The following is a 23,545-nucleotide window of genomic DNA, read 5'->3' on the forward strand; positions in this document are numbered from 1 at the left end:
ACGAGTGACAAATGTGGGGAAAAAAAGATTATAGACATATAGAGGTTATAGACAGGCGGCTCCTTGGACCAACATGTCTGGCCTGCCTTGAGGCAAAAGTTGTGTATTATAGCCATACAGTGCTGGGCTGTGTGCAGTGTATTAGCAAACAGTGACTTACTATCCCCAAAAGCAAAAGAAAACAACCTGCTTAAAAAAACAGTACAATGCGCTGCTGCACTCACCGAGTGTGGTCCTCACCAGAAAATGATATAACCTCAGCAAAGAGGCAATTATTATGAAGATAAAATGTATACATCCAAATTAGAATTTCAGAAATTGAGCTGAACAGTACCTTGAAAGAATACCAAGTTATATATTAAATGAGTCTCAGAGCTGGCAGTTCAGAAATAAAACTGCACTGTCCACTCTTCAAGTCTCAAAATAATTTCCACAATAACTCAACTCTGGGAGTCACATTGTGAATTCAAACAAAACAGACGCTGCTTGGTTAGGTTTAGGCAACAAAACTACGTGTTTAGGTTTAGGAAAAGATGGTGGTTTGGGTTAAAATACTAAAGAACGGAATATAAGAAATTTAACATAAAAAGTCAGTGGTTCACATGTGATGATCGGGTCTCCCATGAGAAAGTCATTTGTGGGTCTGACTCACCCACCCTACACCAACCTTCCTCCTTATCAGGCATTTTTGTCTTTTAATACCTCATATCATCATCATACAGTGCAGTGATAACGTCCATTCAGTCGTCTGACAATGGTCAAATTAATGTGACCTGTCAAATGTCAGTGGCCTCAGGTTTTGTGGTTTGCACACAGCACTGAAGTCCACTAATCCCTATGCTAATTCCAAATGGCCTGGAACACGCATCCAACATACAGTGCCTATAGAAAGTCATGATACCCTTTTGAAATAGTCACTTTTTTTGTTTTGCAGCCTGAAATGATTATACATAAAATAGATATTTTTTGTGTGATTTACACATTTTGCCTTACAACATTTAAGTTTTTTTTTTTTTTTTTTTTTTCAAAATCTCTGAAAATTTATAAAAAATGAAAAACTAGAATAGCAGGGTTGGAAAAGGGATAAGTCCCTTTAGAATTACCATTATAAACATTATCAGATATAACCAATCACCTTCCTGATTATACACCAAGTTAATTGGCCTCCACCTGACATCGATTGTGGTGTTTTTAATCACTTCAGAATAAAATCAGCAGTTCCTTGAGGAGTCCACTCCTAGTAGTGCATGGTAACACAAAGAATTCACCATGGTTGGAAAGATGCTTTCAAAAGAGCTCTGGGATAAAGTTGTGGATAGGCACAAGTTAGGAGAAAGATTTAAAAAGATTTCAAAGGCTTTAAGTATCCCTCTGAGTACGTTTCAGAGTACTGTCCAGAAGTGGAAGGCATATGGCTCCAACCAGACCTCGCCTAGATTGGGCCACCCCTCCAAACTGGATGACTGAGCCAGGAAAAGATCAACCAGGGAAGCTACCAAGAGGCCCATGGTGACCTTGAAGGAGTTACAAATGTAAATGGTTGGTCGATCTGTGCATGTGACAACAATTTCACAATTTCTACATGTATGGCAGGCTGGAGAGAAAGAAGCCTCTTCTGAAAAAATGTCACACTGAGTCTCATCAAAAACATATTGAAGATTTGGATGCCATCAAGTTGAAAAAGGTTATATGGTCAGATGAGGTCAAAGTTTAACTTTTTGGGCTGAACTCCAAGCGTTGTTTGGTGGAAACTAAACACAGCATACCTCCCAAAACCCACCATCCCTACAGTGAAGCATGGTGGTGGCAGCATTATGCTGTGGGCTTGTTTCTCTTGGGACTGGGCAGTTGGTCCGGATTGAAGGGAAAATGGATGCTGCCAAGTCCACCCAAATTCTTGAGGAAAACCTGCAGCCCTCTGTTAAACACTTGAAAATGGGCAGTTGGTTCACCTTCCAGCATGACAACAACCCAAAACACACCGCCATAAAAACAACACAGTGGCTAAAGGACAGGAAGGTGAATGTCCCAGAGTGGTCTAATCAGAGCCCTGACCTAAATCCTACAGAACATCTGTGGATGAACTTCAGTCCATCACCGCTCACCACATAATTTGACTGAACTCGAACAGTTCTGCAAGGAAGAAGGGGCAAATATTCCCTATCTAGGTGCACAAAGCTGGTAGAGACATATCCAAACAGACTGATGGCTGTAATTAAAGCAAAATGTGTCTCCATAAAGTATTACATCTGGGGACTCATCCCTTTTCCAGCCCTGCTATTGAAGTTTTTCATTTTTTATACATTTTCAGAAAATTTGAAAAAAACTATGTGTCAAACTGAACAAAATGTGTAAATCAATTTGTAGAACAGCAAATAGAAAGGGCCTCACTCTGAAATGGCTTGTGACTGCCCAAAGTCTCCAGCCACAGACTAGATTTTGATTACTTAAGTCTTCTCTCAGACCACACAAAATAAAATATGCTGAAAGGTAATAAATGAATTGCCCAATGACACAAACAACTTCCTACCCCAGCTTTAAGGATATGGAACAATAATAGTCATGTTTTAAAAAAACAATGTTGCAAAGGGGGCCCTTCTGTGTGGAGTTTTCTCCGGCTTCCTCCCACGGTCCAAAGACATGCAGGTGTTAGGTTAATTGATGTCTCTAAAATTTCCCTGTCTCTGTTTGTCTCTATGTGCCCTGTGATAGACTGGCGCCCTTTCCAGGGTGTACCCCGCCTCAGGCCCATTGTCAGCTGGGATCAGCTTCAGCCCCCCTGCGATCCGGTTAGGGCCAAGCGGTTGAAGATGGATGGATGGATGGATGGATGGATGTTGCAAGGGGAAACAAACTGCCCGAAATCAGATGTTTTGGTGATGCATATTAGATAAAAATATTGTTACTTACATTTGACTGGTTGATTTAAAAAAAAAAAAAGACTAAATGTTTTCACTTGGCATTCTCCCACGTGAAAATAATCCATCTCCAGTGCCAAAGCCAAGTTTGTTTTTTTACTATGCAGAACAAATCAATCGTGTAACAAATCAAAGTAAGCATGTGCCATTTCACAACCATGTCACTGTAGAAGCTAGTCAACCACACCCAATGGGATGCATCCTGAACCTACTTTTGATGTCTCACAAGAGCTTTTACGTCTTAATAAGTAGAAATGTTAGTTATTGGCCCTCTGGTAAACTGACGGAGTGCCCAGCTCTCTAGTGTGGCCCTTAGCCTCTACTGTAAAACACAATGATCCTTGTGCCAACTTGCTCTAAGTACATGAGAGATCAAAGTCTAAGCACTTTCATTCCAAGCGCTCATCTCCTCAGCTCACCCTCCATTCCTCCCTCTCCATATGTTTTATCTCCTGCTGCGCTCTGAGCAGGTGTTGAAATGCTGAACGTGAAAAAAAAGGAACGATGAAGAAATTTAAAAAAAAGGAAAAAAAACCTTTCTTACATTCTAACCACCGTCCCTGCCACTTTACAACCCTCTCAGCGGATTCTCATCCAAATCCAATTTAACTCATGTTTCACGCCCCCCCCCACCTCTCTTCCTCACCCCTCATCTTTTTCTTTCTCCTCATTCCGCATCCTTTTCTTCTCCCATTACTTTCTCTCTGACTTCTTCTCTCTCCTCTTCCCCATCCCACCCAATGCTACCGTCTTTCCTCAATCTCACTCCTCACCTCTATCCCCCACCCTGCCGCCCCTCCCTCTATCGCTCAGTAGCAACATGAAAGGCTACCTGTGCACTGATAGCCAGGGGAAAAGGAGGGCAGAGAGTTAATTAACTTGCTATCTTGGACTGACTGTTAATAGGAATTGGAACTATTAATAAGAATCTAGCCTTGTACACCTTGTTAGCAGAAATATAGCTTTAGATAGCACACACTAGGATAGGGAATGTGTGGTGGTGAGTTTGTGTGTCTAACCAGAGCATCGTTTATTATGCAGATCAGTGGTTGTATGTTGATGTTCACATAAACAAATATGTAAGCGTGGGTATGTGCACATAAACACACAGTCACACACTCGCAGTACACAGACAGGAAGGTGGCAGGTGTAATTTCACGCATTAGAAGGACTCAAGAAAAAAACCTCCGCTCTACCCAAACCCCACACCCCTCCTCACACACAGGCACATGCTTCATCTCCCATCCCCCTGGCTCTTTCCTCTCCCGCCACCCGAACCCTTTGAAGATAACTTTTTCTTATTACCCTAACAATGGCGGCACGGAATGCAACTTTAATTCACGCTCCGAAAACGAGACGGGGAGAAACAGGACCCCGCGCCGCTTGCTCCCTCCTCTCGCTTGTTCCTCCTGCGGGGTGGAAAAGCGAGCAAGGAGGAGGATGGAAAAGTAAGGGAGAAAGAGAGGTAGTGGAAGAGAAGTTCAAATAGAAATCGCAAGGTAAAGCTTTTTTTTTCCTAAGTGTGAAAATGGTCCTAAGTATATTTTCTGTTTTTTTCTTCCTATTTTTCTCCACCACTTCTGAGATTGGCAAAGCACGGCTGTCTGCTCTTCCAAACATGCACAAGCACAGATACTTTAAACACACACTTAACAAAAACGCACCTCTGTGCTGATGTGATTCATCTAATGAAGTGCCACCCACGGCACCAACACTAACTCTTTGCTTCTCCTTAAGGACCCCGCTCTTAACTTTTATGCTTCTCTTCCTCTACTGCTCTTTTTTTTAAACCCTTTCCTTCTGTCTCTCATCCCCTTTTGCTGTCTCTTTCTGTCTTTCTTGCTCTCTCTTTATGGTAGGCAGGCAGGCAGGGCTGACAGGTCCTCTTAGAGACAAGGAGGAAATGGTTGCCCTTTGAAGTGGAATTGAGGCCCGTGGAACTGTCTAGTGCTTGATTAGCGAGGAGCTCGGGGGGTGGGGGTGGGGACAGGTTAAATGGAGCAAGGAGAGAAGAGAAAAATAAGAATAAAAGAGGACAGAAGGACAGAATGAAAGTACAGGTATGAACTCAATTACGTAATGCTATTTTAAAACTGTCCTCCCAAGAAAAACGACAGCACTGGTTGCTCCAGTAAATGGCCCGAAAACAACAGTTGTTTACCTTCAAATAAAAAGGCCTCTAATGAGTAAAGTCTGAAAAAGTGAATAGTTATTATTACACACGTGTATTAGTCTGGGCCTTCTCAGTTAATTTTTTGATTTAAAGGGGCGTTATCAACAATGCAGAGGAAAAGGCCTTCTGACGGATAGACCAACAACCAATCACAGCCATGAAAACATGACCAACAACCAATCACAGAAAAGAAATATAAGAAAAAGAAAGTTTAAAGCAATAATATTTAATAACAGTGATGACTGATAACATATAGCTACTATAAAATATTTATCTGCTTGTTCCAGCATGACAATATAAGTGAGTGTCACTTGAAAGTGATCTCTTTGATTTTCATACATGATAAACTGGGAAGCGTGGAAATGTCCTGAACTAAAAAATGTTATTTATGATGAGCAAAGAGGTATGTAAGTTTCTGTGATGCCATACTTTTTTTTTTTTATTCCCCATTTTCTGAAAAGCATTTCATTTCTTTCACAAGTACTTTAACAAAAAAACATTTAAAACAGATATTGTTTTCTTCATTTGACTTTATTCACTCCCTTTCTCATTTTAAACAGAATGAATAGTTATTATAGTTTCGCAGAAATGATACTGGGCTACTTCATTTTCCAACAGAATACAGAAAAAACAGCTTTCTTGAGATTATTTTCAATTACACACAATACTGGCTACATTGTGCACTGTGGGATTTGAAAATATAGTTTCAAAACAGCAAAGATTTAGAAAAAAGACAATATTGTAGGGAAAAAAAGATCTGTATTCCATAAGATTATCAAGATTTCTTACCACCAAACATTTCAAAGAGAAAGTATATTTTCTTCACCTCAAATTTTCCCCTTTTATTTCAAATGTTAAATACACTTGTAAAACAAAATGACAAATTCATTGGACCCCATGCTGCACTTTATGCGGTGATATTCTGATCCTTCTGAGGTCATGTTCACGATGCAGGTTTTCAAGTGGTCATCATTTCCAGCATCCAAGACATCAATTTCCATCACTTCACTGGTGGCAGAAGGATATTCAAACACATCCCAATACCCTGGATAGGGATGTGATCGAATGGGTTGGCTTAATTTGTATTCTTCGCCGATTTTTACCTGTAAGATTCAATTTGTAAATTATTTTTATGAAAATAATAACATTGACATTAATTCATTTTAGAAATATCATTTATCATCATTTATCATTCATCAGTCGAACCATGCAGAAAGGTATGTAGCACACTGCATCAAAAACCACCATTTACATTTTATGTTTGGTTATATTTAAAAAAAGATAGCCAACAACTCACAACAACATAGGGATCGTGACTTCCATCCTCTGGAAGGCCGATGTCATTAGCCACCCATAATTCCACTTTTTTGCCGACACATGAGTCGGCTACGGCCTGGAATGGTATAATCAACAGGAGGGAAGCAAACACAGCGAGCTTCATCTTCAGTTGTGTCTTCAGAGAGAGAGAGAGAGAGAGAGAGAGAGATACAAACAGAAAAGCTGCTTCTGGTTGAAATGTCTGACAAGCTTGACAAATTTATAGAGAGCGACGGCGATATAGGGGATTCAAACAGGTGACTGTCACACCCATATGTGTATGTGCGTAAGTGCATATTTGCACTGTTCATGTGTGCACATAACCTGAGGTGTAACGCAAGTTTCTATTAGTTGTTTTCACATCCGTGAGGCAATGTAAAACAGCAGCTAGGCTTTCTGGGTCATCAGGTCTCAGGGGAAGGTATACCTGTGTCGTTAGTGTGGCAATGAAAAGAGACATTGTGGAGATTTTGTGTACAGTGAGTACGGAAAGTATTCAGACCCCCTTAAATTTCTCACTCTTTGTTAATTTGCAGCCATTTGCTAAAACCATTTAGGTTGATTTTTGTCTTCATTAATGTACAACGCACAACATTTTGACAGAAAAACACAGAATCGTAAAAATGTTTGCAAATGTATCAAAAAAACAAAAACTGAAATATCACATGGAGATAAGTATTCAGACTTTTTGCTTTGACACTCAAATATTTAACTCAGGTCATGTCCATTTCTTCTGATCATGGAGATAAGTATTTAGACTCTTTGCTTTGATGATCGAATATTTAACTCAGGTGCTGTCCATTTCTTCTGATCATCCTTGAGATGGTCTACACCTATCTTGGAGTCTAGTTGTGTTCAAGGATAATCAGAACAGAAATGGACAGCACCTGAGTTAAATATATGAGTGTCAAAGCAGAGAGTCTGAATACTTATGGCCATGTGTAATTATCACTGATGTGATGGCACAAAACGTTCTTCAACTCAATAAGAAAAAAAACAGAAATCATGCTGTTCAGTCTCCCACATCTAATCAATCTCACTGAGAGTAGCCTTTGTCCCCTGTCTGCCAATATGAAAATGCCTGAAATGTGGGATTTATATTCGATTCAGACCGAACCTTTCAGCCACACATCAAAAAAGTTGTGCAGTCCTGCTTCCTCCTCTTGCCTACAACAAGTTCAGAATGCCCCTGCTAGGCTTCTCACTGGTTTTTACAGACAACACCACATCTCTCCAATTCCTGCCTCTCTCCGCTGGCTCCCTGTTCAATATAGAATTTATTTTAAGGTTTTACTGATTTTAAAGGATGTCATGGTCTGGCTCCAAGCTATAAAGTGGAGATGTTGACCCCAGGGCATAAATGTGATTGTGCCTTTGCCATCAGGGCCCCTCAACTTTGAAACAACGTGTCTAAGAAGATAAGGCGAGCGAAATCTTTTGAATCACTTCTCAAAACCCATTTTATCGAAAGCTTTTATTTGATATTACCTCTTTTTATCATCTTCTTTTTATTTACCTTTTTAGCTGCGGCAGCTGCGGAGCTTCTCCCCTCGTCACTCACACTTACACTCACAAGCAGTCACACAGTTTTCAGCGCAGCAGCTCCAGCTGGGCCAAGGCCGGTTAAGCTGCCTAGCTCTGCTGGCCATTGAGAGGATACTGGTCAAGTCCTTGGAAAAGACGCCTAGTTGGTACGACAATGTCAGAGATCATTTTCTGGAAAAGGAATGAAGGGTAGAATTTACGTAAAAATAAACAAACATTTATGATCTAGGCCGTAAAAATTAGCTTCTCCGCCTCGAAAGGCCAGCAGCCACCACTGTTTCAAAGGTCCTATATAAATAAATGTATTATTTTTTTCATCATAATCATAATGTGTAGGCTTCAGCTGTGTAGGTTCATAAAGAAGGGAGAGTTGAGACGGATATTTAGAGGCAAAAAAATATATAGGGACTTCTGGCAGGAAACCCAGAGCTGTCAAATACACTGCTGGACCTGTAGGGAAGACAATCCAACATAAAGGTATGTAATATATACTAAAGATATCTCTTATTGGCACCTCTGTGTCATCATTTTGCTTCAGAAAACAGGAAATGTCTCATTAACTGAAATAAAAGGACTTGCTGAAGTTCTGGACCACCTCGCTCTTTTCGGATTGAACCTTCTGTTAAGGCAGACAGTTTATTTGCCTCAAGGTGAGTGCCTGATGGATACGCACTTAATTTGCATTCAATTTGTTGCAGCATCTCTAAAATTAGCCAGGTTTCCAACAAAATGTAGCAGAACTTTTACCTAATCTCGAGGTAATTGATTTACAGAGTGCCAGTAAAAACTCAAAAAATGGAAAACCATGTGGAAAAACGTGATGGTAATATGGCATTTATGTTTGTTACTTGTATTTCCGTCCAGCAGGTGAATGGAGACACTTCCAATGATTCCTCAAAATAATAGCCGTCAGAGCCACTTCTTTTGTTGATTTTGTGTAATATTGCCACCTACTGGTGTCATGTAGGCTACAGAAAGTACAGGACTACAGTTCCCACTGAGCTCCAACTAATAATTAGAGACCAGTGTGGACAATTTGTAGTTTAAGACGCACAAAACTGTTCAGTGTGTCATGAGCCTGCATATAATCTCACTTTGCTCAACATTACAGTGCCTATAGAAAGTCATGATACCCTTTTGAAATAGTCATTTTTTTGTTTTAAAGCCTGAAATGATGATACATTAAAACAAGTATATTAGATAGATTAACACATTTTGCCCTACAACATTCAAGTGAAAGTTTTTTTTTCAAAATTTCTGAAGATTATTTAAAAAAATATGACAAACTAGAAGAACAGGGTTGGAAAAGTGATAAAAACCATTATAAACATTCTCAGATATAACCAATCACCCTCCAGATTGCACACCAAGTTAATTGGCCTCCACCTGACATCAATTGTGGTGTTTTTTATTACTTCAGAATAAAATCACTCCACTCCTAGTAGAGCATGGCAACCCAAAGAATTCACCATGGTTGGAAATATGCTTTCATAAGAGCTCCTGGATCAAGTGGATAAGCACAAGTTAGGAGAAGGATATAAAAAAATGTCAAAAGCTTTAACCGGTGGATTGCTTACTCCAGGTAGGGAATGAGTCCTTACCCCAGGTGAAGGAGTTCAAGTATCTCGGGATCATGATCACAAGTGAGGGACAATGGAGCGTGAGTTTGGCAAAGCTCTCGATCTACCGGTCAATCTTCGTTCCTACCCTCACCTGTGGTCATGAAAGCTAGGTCATTCCTGAAAGAACGAGGTCGCGGGTACAAGCGGCCGAAATGGGTTTTCTCAGGAGGGTGGCTGGAGTCTCCCTTAGAGATAGGGTGAGATGCTCAGCCATCCGTGAGGAACTGCGAGTAGAGCCGCTGCTCCTTTGCGTTGAAAGGAGCCAGTTGAGGTGGTTAGGGCATCTAGTAAGGATGCCCCCTGGGCGCCTCCCTAAGGAGGTATTCCAGGCACGTCCAGCTAGGAGGTGGCCTCGGGGAAGACCCAGGACCAGGTGGAGAGATTAGATCTCCATACTGGACTTGGAACGCCTCGGGATCCCCCAGTTAGAGCTGGTTAATGTGGCCTGGGAAAGGGAAGTTTGGGGTCCCCTGCTAAAGCTGCTGCACCCGCCACCCGACCTCGGATAAGCGGTTGAAGATGAGATGAGATGAGATGAGATAACTATCCCTCTGAGTACCGTTCAGAGTATTGTCCAAAAGTGGAAGGCATATGGCTCCACCCAGACCTTGCCTAGATTGGGCCGCCCCTCCAGACTGGATGACCGAACCAGGAAAAGATTGATCAGGGAAGCTACCAAGAGGCCCATGGTGACCTTAAAGGAGTGACAAGTCTTAAAAACAACACAGTGGCTAAAGGACAGGAAGGTGAATGTCCTAGAGTGGTCTAATCAGAGCCCTGACCTAAATCCTATAGAACATCTGTGGATGGACTTGAAGAGTGCAGTCCATCACCGCTCACCACAGACTTTGACTGAACTCGAACAGTTCTGTAAGGAAGAATGGGGAAAGATCTCCCACTCTAGGTACACAAAGCTGGTAGAGACATATCCAAATGATGGCTGTAATTAAAGCAAAAAATGCCTCCACAAAGTATTAAATCTGGGGACTTTTTCAACCCTACTATTCTAGTTTTTCATTTTTTAAATTCGTTTTCAGAAAAAAAAAAAAAAAAAACTTTCACTTGAATGTTGTAAGGCAATATGTGTAAATTACACTGGAAAAATATTTATTCTTCATGTATTATCATTTCAGACTGTAAAACAAAGAAAAGTGACTATTTCATAAGGGTATCATGACTCTCTATAGGTACTGCATTCAAGATCGTCTCCTTTAATTTGATTTTGATTGTTGTAAAGCCTAGTTCCCTTGTTGAATGTCTGTTAAAGCAACTTTTTTAATTTTAATTAATCACAAGCTGTTCATCATCAAGCTAGCCTGACAAGCCAAACAACTAAAAAAACGTGAGTAAAAGATGCCTAATTTATAATAATGTTTCGGAAATGTTCATATCTACAAAGGGTCTAAAGTGGCCTTTTCTAAAATGATGAGAAGGAAGCCACAACAATCATAGTCAGTTAAAAAAAAAGCAATCATTAGATCAATTATATTGTTGTGACAGGCACAGCTGTATGAATTATAAAATATGATACTAATATCTTCACTCTATCTGTAAAAAGAGTCTGCTACAGCATTGGAAAGACAAAAACTCAGCAGGGCCGTAGGTGGGCTGGTGCAAGTCAAAAGGGTTACCATGTTTGTAAGATCTATTGAACTCATAGGTGCCTTGAAGTAACATTTGTATCTTATTTAAGATGGGCTCAGAGCAATATGTTATAGTTTACTGGCATGAAACTGTCATGCTTTTATACTTTTTCTTTTTCTGAAAAGCATTTATTTCCTGTTACGGCTGCACTAACATATATTAAAAACAGAGGAACAAGTAACACATGCATTTCTCCTCATTTGACTTTAATCATTCACTTTAACAGAATAATTTTTTTCAGTGAATAGTAATTATAGTTGTACAGAAATGAAATTGAGCTGCTGTCGTTTCTAAATTGCCAGCAATACAGAGGAAATAGCTTCTTTTCTTAAAACAAATTTTCAATTACACACAGGTGGAAAATATTAGCTATGTGCAATGTGGCATTTGAAAATATAGTTCAAACAGCAGACATCACTTTTAAACAAAAATGATCTGAGTTTCATAAGAACAAGTTAACAAGTTTTTCTACCACTGAGCATCAAAGGGAGAGTGTCTTGACCTCAAATTGTACTTTTTTTGTTTAAAGAGCAGGTTACATTTAGAAACACTTGTAAAAGAGCTTGACAAAACCATCGTCCTCTGTCTTGCACTTTATACTGCGATATTCTTCACCCTCTGAAACCATTTGCACATCGCAGGTTCCTAAGTGGTCATCACCACGACGAATTCCCTTGTCAGCTTCCCAGACCTCGATTCTCATGGCATTGTTGTTGGCACGTGGAAAATGTAACTTTTCCCACCAACCTGGATTAAAATTTCCATTGATCACTTCGCTTCTTTTGGTGTAACCGCTGATTTTCACCTGTTAAATCAAATTGGGAAACGTAAATAATTTTATTTATTTAGAATAATCACAGGGAGAACATAAAAAGGAATACCAGTATGTATTACATGCATAGATTTCTAAAAGCCAGATCTATATGGGTGCAGGTACATTTTGCTTAAAACACAACATTAACTATTTATTCTTGTAATGGGATGTTTCCTTTGGATGTCAGTGACACTGTTGGATGAAATTTAGACATCATTAAATTAATTTCAATTTGATAGGCTATCGACAAAAAAACATTCCTAATATGACGATTACCATTCTCCATTTTTACGTTTATTTTATATTTTGAGAAAGGTTGCCAACAACTTACCACAACATAGGGATCTGGCGAAAGAAGTCCATCCCCTGTAAGACCATTGCCATTTGCTACCCACACATCGACTTTTTTACCGACACATGAGCCAGCTACGGCCTGGAATGGTATAATCACCAGCAGGCAAGCCAAAACAGCAAGCTTCATCTTGAATTAAGTCTTCACCCTGAGTGTGAGACAGAGATAGAGACAGACAGAAAAGTTTCTCCTGGTTAAAATGTCTGGCAAGCTTGACAATTTTATAGAGCTACAGAGATAGAGGGAGGGGCTTCACTCAGGTGACCATCACGCCCATCTGTTTGTGTGTGTGTGTGTGTGTTTGTGTTTGTGTTTATGTGTGTGTGTGTGTGTGTGTGTGTGTGTGTGTGTGTGTATGTGTGTGTGTGTGTGTGTGTGTGTGTGTGTGTGTGTGTGTGTGTGTGTGTGAGAGAGAGTGTGTATATTTGCCTAGCTCCACACGTTTGTCATTATTCATTTTAATACAGATCAAGAAAAAGTCTTTTTCAACATAACTTATTGAACCAATGGTCGGAGAAGTGTTATTAATGCTTATACAGGTAAACTTGCACTACTTCATTGAATAGCCGCTATCATGGAGTAAATTGCGTTGCATGTATCAGGACACAGTAAACTCTAAAAACCATACCTTTTATTTTATATTATTATTATTATTACTGTCATGCGGCAAAGCAATATTATTTTGCTTAACTTACTACTAATAATAGCTTATTAAAAAAAACTCACAAAGTAGTTCAGAATTAAATAGCAGCCACAACTGTTCTTTCTGAAAACTTCAGGATGTGTAGGTTTGTAGGGGAGTAAGAGTTCAGGCAAATATCCCAAAGCCAAACAACACAGAGGCTTGAAAAGCATTAGGAAAATCCCAAAAATAAATATGAAACAAACTCAATAAAGAGTTAACATATGCTTTTTTTTTCCTCTGTTGACATGAGAATAATGAAGCTCACATTATATGATTGCATTATTAATCCTCTCTGTGTCATTAACTACGACTGTTTTCCATATTATGTATGCATTTTACTTTCTTAAATGGAAAGTAAAACATGGTTGGACAAGAATGTTCAGCAGAGAACCCCACAATTGGAGCACTAACCCCTTGAAGGCATAAACAGTCTTATTTGCACAGTGTGTTAGTGTTTTAGTCAGTAATTTACATGTTTCTACATGTTAAAACAAAAAACAACACAAAAAGTAATCAGTCTGAACCACCTAGAAAGGAATTTGAATGTTTTAATTTCATTATGATTTTATCCACTTTTTTTTGGGAATCGTGGTCACCACAATCTATTGATGATGGCATTTCAGTTAAAGCACCTTATGCAGCAAGTATAGTGTCACAGTGCAGTTAGCGTTGTGCTGTGAACTTGTCTTGTTTAATAATCAATACCCGCAATTTCAGGGGCTGAATTTACACTTAACACAATGCTACAAATTTGGGCCACATTATGCAGAAAGCTGTGATGTGATATAATACACGTGGTTATGTTATGAAGAAAATTGTGTAAATGCCTTAGACGTCAAAGAGTGGATGACTTCATCTAGTTTTAGCTTGATTGTTATTTTTTTAAATCTGTAAATCTACAAAGAATAGAGCCTGTGTGTACACTAAAAGCAGAGCATAAGTGCTCATAATTTCGCTTTTCATAATTAAAGTTAGGTTTCTATCATTTTCCCTTCATATGCATTAAAACCATTTCCAAGGCCACTCGCTTATTACATTAAGTAACATAAATAAGTATCTACTTAAGTTATGACAGTGCTACAATATGTGGAGCTATGCAAATACACAAACAGATGGGTGTGATGGTCAGCTGTGTGACGTCCCTCCCACTAGCTCTGCTCTCTATAATATGGCCAAGCTTGTCAAACATTTTAACCAGCAGCATTTTTGTCCGTCTCTCTCTCTGCCTCTCCCACTCATGGTGAAGACTCAACTGAAGATGAAGCTTGCTGTGTTTGCGTCCCTGCTGGTGATTATACCATTCCAGGCCGTAGCTGGCTCGTGTATCGGTAAAAGTGTAGCTTTGTGGGTAGCTAATGGCCACGATCTTACAGGGGATGGACTTCTAGACCCAGATCCCTATGTCGTGGTGAGTTGTTGGCTATCTTTCTAAAAACATAATCAAATATAAAATGCAGGGTTTTTGATGCAGTGTGCAACTTTATAGTATCTCCAGTAAAAGTTATTGTCAAATTAGCATTTATTTGTGTCAATATGAAAATTAGAAATTGTTTTAGCAAGATACAAAAATGGAAAATATATGGTGGATCTGAAATAAATTACAATGTCACTGAAATAATAAGTATAATAATAATAATAATGAATATTTTTTTATTTAATTTGACTTTTGGTAAAATGTAGGATACCTTCAAACTAAAATTATTTACATTTCCCAATTTGACCTAACAGGTGAAAATTGGGAGTGAGAAAAGAAAAACCAAAATCATTGAAAATAATGAAGACCCAGGCTGGTGGGAGGAGTTCAAATTTCATGGCGTCACCAGCGATATGATGAGAGTCGAGGTCTGGGAAGCTGACGGGGGAATTCGTGGTGATGATGACCACTTGGGAACCTGCATGGAGCCACTTCTCTCAGGGGGTCCAAATTATCGCAATATACAGTGCAAGATGAAGAAAGATGGATTTGTCAAGCTCTTCTACAAGTGTTACTAAATGTCAACTGCTCTATGAATGAAAGAGTGCAATTTGAGTTATCAGAAAATAAACTGTCCCTCTGAAACTTTTGGCGATAGAAGAACACAACTTGAAATACAGATGATTCTTTTTGTTTGTCACAAAATGGATGTTTGCTATCTTGAAACTATATGTCAGAGTGTAAAAAACAGCTGATGTTTTCTACCTTTGACTTTTTGCTTGCTGAACAATAAACACAAATCCATCCAGATCTGATCTTTGTTAGTATTTTATTATAATAACATTTCACTGAAAGATTGAAATATGTTTGAAATGATGAAGTGAATTCACACTGCAGTAAAGCACTATTTCCTAGCTTCTCGGAACTGGAAATGACATATTACAAATTTTGTACCACTTCCTGACTTTACGGTGCTAGAGAACATAAGTCGGTCGACACAGTTTCCTGTGTCATGGCGAAATAAGCAAATTGCCTTGGCACAGCAACACCATTCCACGAAAACACAAAAGTCAGTTGTGCAGTAGAATAATAATCTCTTCAAAAACAATAGGTTTGTTGGGCTCTAATAAAAATTCCATGGGTTCATGCCAGTTTGACACATATTTATGTGTGCATACTAAATATTACACTTCCATACATTCAGTGGATAGTTTAGGTAGAAAATATATATTTTGACACTATTCATCTATTCATTTATGTTTAAAAAAGAAATAAACAAACTGCAGGAAGCACAGGACCTGAGTCAGAAGAGAACTTGTGCCAGGTTATCTCTCTGTTTATGGGGTCTATGTATGAACACATCTCTCCTCTGGTGCACGTAAGGTTTTGATGGTATTCAGTTTGAGGGTACACATAAGTATAACCCAGCTGCTCAATGTTATGCCCAGAATCATCATTGTTTTGGTTTGTTTTATTATCTTGGTGCCCCCATCTTTATTTGTATTGTACTTTTGTGCAACTTAAATCATGAAAAAACCCACCTGCACCACCAGCAAATGCAAATGGGGCAAATCAAGAGGTTTAGAGCTTTGATATAAAGAGCAGGTGGTGCTTATTCCCCAGTCCGGTGCAAATAAACCATTGAAGAAAAAGAGATTACCTAAAGAGTGCTTGTCAAACCTCAAAAAATGGAACTAATGTTGAAAACATGATGGGAATGTGGCATTTATGTTTGTTTAACGGATATCCATACAGCTGCTTTAATACTCAAAATGTGCATATAAACAGTTCAGTCCAAAATAAATGGGATCAGGAGATCATGTTATAATTTAAACAGGCCTAGCTGTATGACTTAATATGTCTGCAGTATTTATTAAACTGTGTAACATTTCTATGTTCAAAGTTAAGATGCGCTTAGACACATGTGTGATAATTTACTGGCATGGACCATAATTGTTAAATGTTTTTGATAATTAAAAAGAAGAAAACAAAATGAAAATATTTTTTCTTTAATTGCTTTTATTCATTCATTTTTGAATATCAAACAGAATTCTACCTTCCAATGAATAGTTATTAAAGTTGTACAGACTAGTTACTGAGCGACTGTAGTTTTATAAAAAGCCAACAATACAGAGGAAAAACAGCTATCTTAACACACAACTTTAATTTACACACAGTGAGAAAACAACTTTTTTTGGGTGATGTGGTGTTTGAAGAAATTGTTTTAAAATAGAATACATCCATTTTGAAACAAAAATCATTTGATTTTTATAAGAATTCTAACAAGCTTTTCTACCACCAAACATTTCAACATTGCTTTACCTCAAATTGTACTCTTTCAGTTTAAATAGCAGGTTACATTTAGAAACACCTGTAAAAGAGCTTGACAAAACCGTCGTGCTTCAGATTGCACTTTATGCTGCGATATTCTTGACCCCCTGCAACCATTGGCACATTGCAGGTTCCCAAGTGGTCGTCATCACCACGAATTCCTCCGTCAGCTTCCCAGACCTCAATTCTCATCACATTGTTGTTGGCCTTGGGAAAATAGATCTTCTCCCACCAACCTGGGTTGGCATTAGATCTGATGACTTCGGTTCTTTTGGTGTCATCACTGATTTTCACCTGTTAGATCAAATTGGAAACATTTATTTGAAATAATCACATGGAGTATGACAATCATCTTACGAACAAGTCAAGAAAAATGTAAACTGATCAATCAAAAATAATTGATCTGTGTTCAAAACGGGGAAAAATTAGATGTACAAAAGTTTACATTTTCTTAAATATTTGTAAATCATTTTTTATATAGGATTGTAGAATTAATCCTTATTGTGTATTTTTGTTCATATAGTTGGAATATACACAATTTACACAAGAGGGAATATCATTACATGCAACTTATATTAGTTGTAAATAGATACATTTCTAAAAAGAATCCAATCTATATGGCTGCAGGGACCTTTTACATTTAATTCAATTTAAAGGGGGCATTTTCTTTTTATTTAAAGCTGCAGTAGGTAAACCCCCCCCCCCCCCCCCCCAAAAAAAAAAAAAAACCAACAACCCCACGATTTGAAGTCTAGTAACCCTGTGATCTTACATCTCGACCGTGGACATCATATCAACGTCACGCTCCCGGGACAACAGTGTTTATATGACACTCAAGCAAGTGTCTGTATTGTACAGGCGAATTTAACAGTGTCGAGCAGCAGGGCAGACAATGACTGTGACAATGAGTGAAATTATCAGTTAATGTACAGTGAAGGTAACAGTTTGCCCGTGAATAAATACTACAGCTGCCCAGTGTTCCAATGTCTTGCCTCCCAGCTTCTGGAAAAAAGTGAAGAGAGAGTCTGTGGTATTAAATAGGAGCATAGTGTGCTGCTCTCTGGCTCTGGCTCCAGGCACAGAATGGAATTGTATCTGTTGCGTGAGACAGTTGAGTGAAAAATGCTTATGGGTTGCCTGTGGTATAGATACAGGTAAGGCTGTGATTGGCCAAAGTCGCCAATCTCAGGCTAGATTTTCTAAAGCCTGAAAGCAGAGGCAAGAGGAGTTGCAGAAGTCTATTTTTCTCTAACACTTACAGTATATTATTTTGTGCCCAACATTTCCAAAAATAATCATATCAACGTGATGGGTTGTTGAATTGGACAAATTAATGTATACTGTCTACATTAACATAAAAACATTCCAAATATGAGGATTATGTTTACTAGTCATACCATGCACTTTATCAAAACCACACCAAAGATAGCCAACAACTCACCACAACATAGGGATCTGGGTGTTGAAGTCCATCCCCTGTCAGACCATTTCCATTTGCCACCCAAATGTTCACGCTTTTACCAATACATGAGCCAGCTACAGCCTGGAATTGTATAATTACCAGCAGGCAGGCAAAAACAGCAAGCTTCATCCTGGAAGTAAGAGAGAGAGAAAGACACAGAATCTGCTCCAGGTGTCAGATTGAAATGGCAGATTGAAATGTCTGACAAGCTTCACAATTTTAAAGAGAGCTAAGGAAATGGAGGGAGGGACTTCACACAGGTGACCATCACGCCCATCTGTGTATGTATGTATGTATGTATGTATGTATGCATTATGTGTATTTACATAGGCCCACCTACAGTATCTCTTTCACTGCCATTGCTTAGAAATAAAAAAAAAATAAAAATCAAAAATCTATAATTATATACACTCCACTCTACCAGTGCACTGTGGATGACTTAGAGATAAGATTTTCTTTCATTAATTACAATTATTACTACTCTCATGTGGCCAAATTGTATCACTCAAATTAATACTAATTACAGCTTTTAAAACAAACGTCCTATAGTTCAGATTTGAATAGCAGTGGCCAATGTCCTTCTTGAGGACTTCAGGCTATGTCAGTTTATTGGGAAGTAAGAGTTTAGACAAATATCCAGAGGCCAAACAACATAGAAGCTTGTAATAGTTGGGAAAATCTGAAAAACAAATAGGAAATAAACCTAACACAGCGTACAACGGACACTTTCGATCTGCTTTTAGTGACTGCAACTTTTTATGAACATACTTGCCCTCGCATTTTGCTAAAAGCAACTTGTGCCTTAGAACACCTTCACAGTGCAGCTAGCATTGTGCTCTGGATGCATTGTCCACAGACAAGCCCACAGCACATAACTTTAGTAATCAATACCAAGAATTGTCATTCATTTAAAAAAAAGGTACAACAAGACGTACACGGTTTACCAGCTAACGTCAAATGTGTTAAATCCTCATTAACCACCCACACATTCACATAATTGTCATTTTCACCATGCTGCTGGCCTTTTGAATTGGCAAAAGATTATTTCTATCAAATTATATAATACAAGTACAGTATCTTCCAATACTAGCATAATACCTACATAAATTAGTCCATATGAGTTAGCCCTTTGACTGACACATGACCTGTCGCACCTTTCAGACAGTGTCAGTTGGGATCAGCTCCTGTCCCCCATTGCCCTTCGAAGTCTAAACAGGTATTAGCTGATGGATGGAAGACGTATAACACAATGCAAACTATGTACAAATTTACACCATATAAACACCCCCAGGTAACAGCAACAGCTTACAAGGATACATCTGACAGCAACACAAATGTATGAAACCATAACAAGCACACAGTAATGTCATCTCACACCAACTTTTTTTATTTACTGCTGACAATCTTTCTTGGTATTGGTTATTATTGCAAACAAGATAAGGAGTCCACAGCACAACACTGACTGCACAATAAATCTTTACTTTAGCACAAAGGTACTAGTAATAGTAATATGTAATACATTTATGTGATATATTTAAACATTCTAATACAGTTCTAGGCGATAAAGAGGTTTTTGTTTTGTTTTGTTTTGTTTTTTAAGAAAACATTTAACGTGTTTTAACATGTGAGTTATTGACCAACACCACCCTTTGCAAACAGGCCTTCAAGGGTTTACTTTGCTGAATGTTGAATGACACATGCTTGGTCAACTGCGTTTTGACTTCCATTTAAGAAAAACAAAATACATGTACATCTATGGTATTGGACCTGGTGATATCGGATAATACAGAGGGGATAACCAATGCATTCATCCCATTTTAGGTTTATTAGTCATATTTTATTTTTCTTCTTCTTCTATATACTTTTTGGCGGGTTTGTTTCATGATTTAAGTTAGGTTTCCATCATTTTACCTGCATATGTATTAATACAGTTCCTCACACTACTAATTTATTACATTAGGTTGAGCTGTCATTTATGGAAGTCTCATAATATGGCAAAGGTGCATGTGTACTTTACCTTTAATGTTCCCTAAAAAGGCTCACGCAAAAACACCTTTTACAGGCAGGATTTTAGGAGATATCCTATTCCATGTCTCCACTGTTTAACTTGTCCTCGTGATTATCCTCCTCGCAAACTATGGGCCTATCTACAAAGCTGAAAACATTACACTGATAGGATATATCATTTATTTAAGAAGCCTTTTTAAGAGATTGAATGTGCTTGAATGTAAAAGGAACACTATTGACCTGTTTGAACAGCCAGCCATAATGTAAATCATTGGATATTAATTGTTAATCTGCAATTTTCTGTGTAGTGTGTGTACTGAAGTAGCATCACAATTTGAATGTTAAAGTGTTACTATGTTACATCCTAATTTAGTTGCTCATACTCTCACATGTAGTATTATGACCTCATATGTCTGTAACATATGACAGATGTTTACAGATGTTTGAAGTTTTGTATTCAAAGTGGGAAAGAGTAAAATGGAAAAAAGACATTTAAAAACAATTCCTTAAAATTCATCGGTGTACACAAACGCACACTAGAACTGTAATCGCTACAGACGGCTTTCAGGAAAACACGCATAGAGTTGCATAGGGCAGCATTCATAAACCCTGCCTGCATGTTCAACAGTGTTTATAAAGACTGGCTAAGCTGGCGATATAAAACTACGACGGGAAAGAGAGACTATGTACTAATTATGCTTTCTGGGTTTTCCGAAGAATGATCGAGGAATGTCTCTTTTCTTTAATGATTTCTTCTATGCTATTGTGGCAAAGATGTTTCCAGCAGAAACACTGCAGTGTTGAGCTGGACGGGGCAAGACACTTGAGTTCTCTATGGAAGAATATCATTGAAAGATTTTACTTTTTATGTATTAACATAAGTGATGACACAGATATATGGAGAACACGCTCAAACACACAAACACAGACAGACACACACACACACACACACACACACACACACACACACACACACACACACACATGTGACAGACACCTGTGTAAAGCCCCTCCCTCTATATCTGTAGCTCTCTATAAAGTTGTCAAGCTTTGTCAAGACATTTCAACCAGGAGCAGCTTTTCTGCCTGTCTCCATCTCACTATCACTCTCATTCTCAGGGTGAAGACTCAATTGAAGATGAAGCTTGCTGTGTTTGCTTCCCTGCTGGTGATTATACCATTCCAGGTCGTAGCTGGCTCATGCATCGGTAGAAGCGTGAGTGTGACGGTGGCAAATGGCCACGATCTTACAGGGGATGGTTGGTCAGATCCAGATCCCTATGTTGTGGTAAGTTGTTGGCTATCTTTCTCAAAATGTAGACATGGGATTTTTTATATGCTGTGTATATGTCTTGTTAAATAAATGTTTTCCCGTCAATAAGGACATTATGAATTGTTTAACAAAAATACTGTACATGGAACCTTGAATAAGAATAATCCCAACAGGTGCAGCTCCCTCACATTGAAAGTGGTTGGTAAATGTAGTTCAAGTAAAAATAACAATGAAAAAAGTACCTTCACCCATATAGATCTTTAGGAATCTAATATGTTTAATAATATGATTGTAAAATAATATGATTGTAAAACTACTTTTTCAGATCCTTTTGCCTGATCTCTTTACTATTTCCCCTGACTTGTGGATTGTTATTGTTTGATCTAACAGGTACAGATCGGCAATGAAAAGAAAAAAACTAAAGTCATTGAAAATAATGAAGACCCAGGCTGGTGGGAGGAGTTCAAATTTCATGGTGTCACCAGTGATGTGATGAGAATTGAGGTCTGGGAAGCTGACGGGGGAATTCGTGGTGATGATGACCACTTGGGAACCTGCATGGAGCCACTAAACTCAGGAGGTTCACAACATTACATCATACAATGCAAGTTAAAGAAGGATGGCTCTGTTAAGCTCATTTACAGGTGTGACTAAATGTAAACTGCTTTTAAAATATAGGAGAACTAAAACAGTGAAGAAAATACAGTTTCTCTTTGAAAGGTTTGGTGGCAGAAAAACACAACTTCGAATGGAATACAGATGAGTCTATTCCCACAATATTATTTTTGCTTCACAATGGATCTATGCTGTTTTTAAAATTTATTTAAAAATTCCACAGTGTGAGCAAAAGTTATTTTTGTCTACCTGTGTCTTTTGGGTCAGGTCATAAATGAACACATATCCATCTTTAGAATTTCTTTAATTTAAGAAAATGATGTTAAGAAAAGCTATGTTTTTCTCTGTACTGTTTCAGACACTGCCACAACTCAGTATCTTCTCTGTACTACTATAATAACTTTTCACTGAAAGGTAGAACTCTGTTTCAAAAGAGAAAGTGAATTAATAAAATCAAATGGATAAACAAATGCTTGTGTCGTTTTTATGTTTGTTAGAGCTCTATTTAACAGCAATGAAATACTTTACAGAAAACATGGGGATACAAATGTCATGGCTAATGCCAGAAAACTATTAGATATACGGTGCATATTAAAAAACATATGGACATTGATATAGTGGATAATTTCACTATAAACATGACATTCCCAATAGCCAAGTTTATCCTTTTTAAAAATCAAAGAAATTAACCAAAGGCTACCCAGGACCTGAATCAATTATTAACTTTGAATACTAGCATTTTAAAAAGAACACTCTACCCCTTCAATGACGTGGTATTTAAAAGTATTGAAGTATCAATACGTTTGACAACCTTATTCAGAAGAGAGCTCATACAAAGTTCTCTCTGTTCATGGAGACTAGATCAGAACTGAACACATCTCTTCTCAGTATCAACATAGAGTTGTCATGATGACGTTTACATTCATATAAGACTGCTCTTTGGATGTGTCTGTGGATGTGTAAAATCATGGCGGTCTCATGCAGTTTTCGATCACATAAGGTTTCGTTTGGTCCTTTGGTGTAGCAAACCACTTCCAATCTTGTGGCGGCTTTTAGTGGTTGACTTCTGGTCTGTCCTATAACATTGCGGTAAAGTTGCACAGGCTAATGTATTTATGTAAATTTATTGAGCAATACTTGTGTATATGTGGTTATTTATGTCAGAAAATGAGTCAGGTACAATACCTGGGGCCTGTTTCACAAAGCAGGTTTAGTGAAAACTCTGAGTCTGTTAACCCTGAAATGAGGGAAACTCTGAGTTTTCCGTTTCACAAAGGGAGGTAACTCAAACCAGAGACAGAGGGGTATCTCTAGCCTGTTTCACAAAGAGAGGTAACTTAACCTCTTGGTCAGTTACCATGGTAACATGCTCT

Source organism: Echiichthys vipera (assembly GCF_963691815.1).
Source record: "Echiichthys vipera genome assembly, chromosome: 4".
In the NCBI taxonomy this organism is placed as follows: domain Eukaryota; kingdom Metazoa; phylum Chordata; class Actinopteri; order Perciformes; family Trachinidae; genus Echiichthys; species Echiichthys vipera.